Genomic DNA, 6300 nt, shown 5'->3' on the forward strand with positions numbered 1-6300 from the left:
CAAAGCACCAACGAGATCATTAGTACATAAAAGAGCCTCCTTGTACATGAGTGCAATATGGGGCTGGTGTAAAAATAATGCTCTCTTGATCTCACTTTTTTTTTTTGCAATGTAATTGAATTTTTCCTCTCTTGCTCTCACTATGGCCGAAATCCTCTCTCTTTCTTTTTCACTCTGATCAATGTTTTTCTCTCTTTCTTTTTTTTTTTCTTTTTTTTTTTTTTTCAATTTTGGCCTTCCTTTTTTTTTTTCTTTTTTTTTTTTCATTTGATCTTTGTAACTTTAGTTGGTCCTCCATGACCCTATTTTGGAGTTAATGGCACAAGAGTAATAGGTTGCCTTTTAAAAGTGAAAGAATACCTATTTGTGAATCCATCATGCGTAACCCTCAGATCATACTACCATGGTCTTCTCAACAATAAATGGCATGCATGCATAGGAACCACATCACAAAGCACATCATCCTCATATTTGCCAATGGATAATGCCACCAACACTTGCCTTGTCACTTGATTTCGCCACATTCATTCAGCCACTGAAGCCGGTAAGGGTGAGGATGTTTCAAGGTGGTTAAGGCCAATTTCTCCACCAAATAAGTGCTGGCTACGTTTGTGCAACTCCCTCCATCGATAATGACACTGTAAACTTTGTTATTTACAAAGCACCGAGTATGAAACAAGTTCTCCCTTTGGTTACTTTCTTCCTCCTTAACTTGCACATTGAGAACTCGCCTTGCTACCAATAAATCTCCAACCACAGCATTTTGCTCATCATCGGCATCCTCCAAAGGTGGCATGTCATCATTATCTACTTCTTCCTCATTCTCCGACTCAAGCTCTCCTTGGGCGTTTATCACCATCACCCTTTTGTTTACACACTGGCTGGCTATGTGTCCCCACCTCTGACATTTAAAACACTTAATATCACGTGTTTTACAAGCAGAAGCCTTGGTGTTACCTAAAGTAGTGGAGGTCGTTGGTTTGGCAATCTTAGAGGGTCCAAATTTTGGCTTATTTTGAAGCTGTTCGTCCTTTTTTGGAGCTGTCTTCCACGGGCTGGTGGTAGCCATAGGTTGTTGTCCCCTATTAGCCAATCCCTTCCGTTTGAATTGTTCCTCCACCTTTATGGCTTGATGCGCCATATCCGTTAACTCAACATAGTGCTGCAACTCGACTATATCTGCAATCTCACGATTTAAATCGTGCAAAAACCTAGCCATGGTGGATCATAGCTACCTCCATCTCCATGTAATACTCATCCACATTCTTGGAACCTTGAATTAACCTCTGCAACTTTTGATACAATCCCCTATAATAGTGGCTGGGTACAAAACACTCCCTCATAAGCATTTTCATCTCCTCCCAAATGTCCACGGGTGGCTCTCTATTTTTCTCCTCCTATTAATCAGTAATTGATCACACCAAACAATGGCATAATCGGTGAATTCAATTGCAGCCAACTTAACCTTCTTTATCTTCGAGTAGTTGTGACAATCAAACACCATCTCCATTTTAGTTTCCCACTCCAAATAAGCTTCAAGATCATTTTTACCTTGAAAAGATGGGATTTTAATATTTATGTTTCCTAAATCATTATCCCTCCTAGGCCTACTCATCCTAGCTTCTCTATTCCCATACCCTCGCTCAAACCTGCCCCGGTTCAAATATGGCTCATCACACTCCTCCGACTCCGCCTCTTCCTCAACATTCTGCCACGGAACATGCCCACCTTGCTGCCTATTGGGATTGTCTTGTTGCTGTCCCCTAGGAGTTTCCGCTTCTACCCTGTCCAACCTCTCTTGAATAGTTTCTAATTCAAACCTCAACATACGCCTCATCTCCCCTAACAAAGCTTGCATTTGGAGGTTCAGAGTTGCGAGTTGTCGAAATTCTTTGGTTGTTTCTTCTTCTTGATTATTAGACATGTTTAGAATCTGCAAAACAAGGTTAGAATCCTCACAAGCACTCCCTCACGTGTTTCACTCAAGAATAGATACACTTACACTCGTGTTTTCACTCTAAACGTCTTTTACCCTCTTATGATCTCACACACTCTTGCCTTTTTCCACTCTTTTGTGTCTTCTTAGTTCTTAATTGAACTTCAAGAAACTAATTCAAAATAATCCAGCAGCAATTCAAAAATGAGAAACAACCAAAACTCATCAAAAAGATCAAGAACTTGAATAAGGTGAAAAACAAGATTGAAATGAAGAAATTTTCTTACTGGAATCGTGTACTTTTTGTTTTTTTGTTTTTTTTTTTTTTACAGCAGGGAAAAGGAAATAAAAATAAATAAAAATAAAAAAAGAAAAAGAAAAGATAGTCAAACTTGTCTTAGAACCTGGCTCTGATACCAAATGATATAAACTCCACCAACAATTGTGATGAAACCCGATAACAATGATGGTTTGAATCCCCAAGATCGTGTAGACAAAATTTGTTGAGCCTTGACCCGTCACCTAACTAGATGAGAAACCAAGACTACTAATGATTGAAACGCCACACCATGAAACCTAAGAATCTCTCAAGAATCAAGGTGATAAGTTTGGTTGTTTGAATGCCACAAGATTAACTTGATAAGTTCAAAGAGTTCTTTCAAGAACGAAGAGGAACACAAGACCTCACAATAATAATAATTTTCTGAAAACAATATCTGCCTACAAAATTTGTAATGATCATCTATATACTTAGAACAACCCTCTAAGAATAGGAAAAGTCATAACTACCGTTTTAAAAGCAACATAAACATTAACATAAACAAGTCCCCACGTTTTTAGGTCTTTTAGACTTCTAGAGGCGGCCAAAAATAACTAAATGACTAAATTCAATGTATTTAACATAACCAGTCAAGACCAAGTTCATTCCCCTATTTAATATCCTTGAAACTCAACAAGTTCACCATCTTTAATGGTCAGACCATGCTGGTCACGTTTTTGCATGCTAATTAGCCTCTTCAATTGCTTTGATGACATGGACTATGCCTTGATTTATTTGAGTCCATCTTGATCTTTTTAGAATCAGTCTAATTCTCTTGGATTAGCCAATTTAGTGATTCCTTAAAACGTTTGGCTCTAAGTCTTGTAATTAGGCCACTAGGAAGTGACAAAGGGCCTTGTGCAACTTCAGCTCCATTCTCACGTGTATGATCAGCATGTCCAGCTCCTTGATTTGCATCACTCGGGATAGAAATGTCTTTGTTCAATTACGCCTGCGGCTCATGCAATCAAATTCTGAATATTGCCATGCGGACATCGTAACGGGAGTCACTGCGACACAGAGTTTTGGAGTGCCGTATGGGATGTGTCCACTGCACCTCCACAGTCTTGAAAGTAGTTCAATCTTGACTCTTGCTTTTCTCTGTATTTGTTGATTTTTGCATTTCTTTTCCCAATTTTTGGCCCACCAAACAGTGGCTTTCCTCTCGTCAATAATGAAAAGATCATATATTATCCCTTTGACTTTTCAAAGGGGAAAAGTTCAACCTAGCTTTACTATCTCTCTTTGCTTTACTTTTTTATTTTATTTTTTGAAAAATGCTAGAATTTTCACTCCATCCCACTTCAATCCCACCAACTCTAAGTGATTTTATTTTTTTAATTAATAAATCAATTTTCAGCTTTTTACACTTTAGGGGTGGTGGGATTGGGGTGGGAATTCTAGCATTACCCTTATTTTTTACATGGCTTGTTCCTCTTGTCAATTACGACTTCTTTACTGAATTTCCCAACAACCCGAAACTTGTGCTCACCGAGAAGGCCAGTTTACCAAAAGAGATATGTTTGTTGCACTTCAACTGTACATCAGTTGTACACCAAATCTGACGTGGACCACTAATTTTTTTTTTTTTTTTTTTTTTTAAAAAAAAATCACTAAATCGCTGAAGAGGGAAATGAAAACTCATTTCCCCCCTTCCAGCGTATTATTGACGCTCTCTCTCTCTCTCTCTCTCTCTCTCTCTCTGGCTGGCCGGCCGTCATTCACCGGCGCCGACCAACCCCTCTCTCGATCTCCGGCGATTTCTGCTCCCCCTTCGATCTCTCTCTCTCTCTCTCCCCTGCATCTGGCTTTTTTCCCCCATTTTCCGGCATGCTCTCCCTTTCTCCGGCGATTCTTCTCGTTTTCCGGGGTGCTAGCTCTTCTCCGGCGTAAAAGGTACTCTCCGGCGTCCGGATCGGTGAGTCTGAGCCCCACGGGCTTTCAGGTTTGGGTTATCTCTGAGTTTTTCGCTTGAATCGGTGAGTTCCATTATCCGAGTCTCCGCTCCGAGTTTTTCTGGATTTTGAATGTCTGATTTGCTTCAGTCAATTTTTAAATCTCTGCGCTTTTTTTTTCTTTTTTTTTTTCTAATGAAATCTGCCTGGCTGCCTTGTGCTTTGGAAGGCAGGTTATGCTTTGGAAGACTGCTTTGTGGCTTTTTGTTGTTGAGTGTGATGCAGAAGAACATGTTGTAGCAGCCGAGAATTATGGAGGTCAAGATAAAATGCCTTATGAATTTGAATTGAAAATACAAATATAATGGAATCTCTGGAATATAATGGAATGTAGATGATGTACTTGAATTTGTAACTTGTAGTTTCTATTTTTTTTTTTTTGAACAAGCATTTCAAACATTCATTCTCTGATGTTTATGTTGAGGAATGGTTGAATTGTACTTGGCTACTTGGTTCTTGGAGAAATAGATGGAATGGTCGAATGTTTAGGTTCTACTACTAGTTGCTTTGTTCCTCTTTTCTGTTCTAGCTGCTTGTTTTGTTTTGGGCAGTTTGAAGACGGTTTTGGTTTTTGTATCGTTGGTTGCTGTGTTTTGTCCTGAAGCAGGGGATGTGTTGTTGCTGGTTTCTAGTACAAATTTTGCTTTGTGTTGTTTCAGGTTGAGTGTATTTTTCTTTTTGTTTTGGCCGTTCATAAAAAAAGAAGAGAAAAGAAATTGTTGTGTGACTGACTATTATATTGGACAGATGAACCGATTGTGTTGTTCATGTTCGTTTTGGGTATCAAATTTTCTGGGTTTGGAGAACTAAAATTTCGTTTTGGGTATCAAATTTCCTGAGTTTGGAGAACTAAAATTATATAAAGCAGAGGAGAAACATTTGAAGAGATCCAGAAAAACATACACACAATCCCTCATTAAAAATCGTCCTGCTGCTCCCAGCAGGATGATTTTTATTGGTTGGGTGGAGGCGTAATCCCTCATGCGCCATCTTTCACGCCCACATACACACAGATATCAGATTACACAGCACCAGATGATATCTATCGGACTGCTGTGTCAATGGGTCCAAACACAACCAAGAACCTGCATTCTAATTTGACTTTGAAATTACCTGTTGATCCAGGATTCTATTATCTAGTGAGGCTCCATTTCTGCGAAATAGTGTTCCCGATAATGAAACCAAGCCAAAGGGTATTCAAAATCTATATAGACAATAAGATAGCAGAGGAATGGGCTGATGTAATTATGTGGACCCAAAGGAATGAGACGCCTGTGTACAAGGACTATGTAGTAGAGATCCAAAACAAGCGTAATCTTTTTAGTCGGCCTAAAAAAATTAACCACAAGAAATAAACTCCAATTTCATACTCCCCTTCTCATTTTATGGTAATTCAAACAACAACAAAAACCCCATAATTTCAATTGACATTCCAACAATCCAGCTAAGAGAAGCTAGCAACTACCAAAAAATCACATAAACTTGTTTTTCCCCCTAATCGGCTACAAATGTTTTCTCCTAAAAATGGACGAACCAATTAATCAATACAAAAAGGAAGAAAACTCCATAAAACCCACAATCAAGACCCACCAAAATCCACAAAGAAAACCCAAGCTTCAATAAGTGATGTTATAGTTATAACCAATTATACAAATAACATAAGAGAAAGTAGATTTAACGTAGCAGAATCATAAACAAATGTTCATCTTCCAGAGGCAATTTAATGCACATGAAATTATGGTAGTTCCCCATCGCTACTACTGAAAAGAAAAGATGGGAATATAAAGCAACAAAGCCAAAGAGAGCAAAGACGACAAAGCAAAACTAGTGAACACCATGAAACTCAACCTATCAACCCTCATCAACCATACCCAAAGAGAGCAAAGACTTCAAAAATACCATTAACTACTACATTCCCAACGTGGAAGTAATGACTTGAATCAGAAGACAGATACTTGAGCGCTCAGCAACGGTAATTCTGGGCAGGATACTTTGATGGTTGACCATATTATATATTTCATTGAAGATGGGCCCCACATGCAATGCAATCGTCGGGTCAGTTGGGATTATGACATTAGCAACGTCTGTCA

At 38.8% G+C, this 6300-nt stretch overlaps 1 long non-coding RNA gene across 2 annotated transcripts; it reads left to right on the forward strand.

Annotated features, from left to right (window-relative positions):
- Positions 1 to 3917: 3917 nt before the first annotated feature.
- LOC133854927 (uncharacterized) lies at positions 3918 to 4998 on the forward strand. Of its 2 annotated transcripts, none has more exons than XR_009896886.1 (2): positions 3918 to 4234; positions 4380 to 4998. It is a non-coding gene; the product is annotated as an uncharacterized LOC133854927 (long non-coding RNA). The 2 variants fall into 2 exon arrangements; XR_009896885.1 differs by having other exon boundaries at positions 4384 to 4998.
- Positions 4999 to 6300: the final 1302 nt, after the last annotated feature.

Source organism: Alnus glutinosa, chromosome 13 (assembly GCF_958979055.1).
Source record: "Alnus glutinosa chromosome 13, dhAlnGlut1.1, whole genome shotgun sequence".
Lineage (NCBI taxonomy): Eukaryota > Viridiplantae > Streptophyta > Magnoliopsida > Fagales > Betulaceae > Alnus > Alnus glutinosa.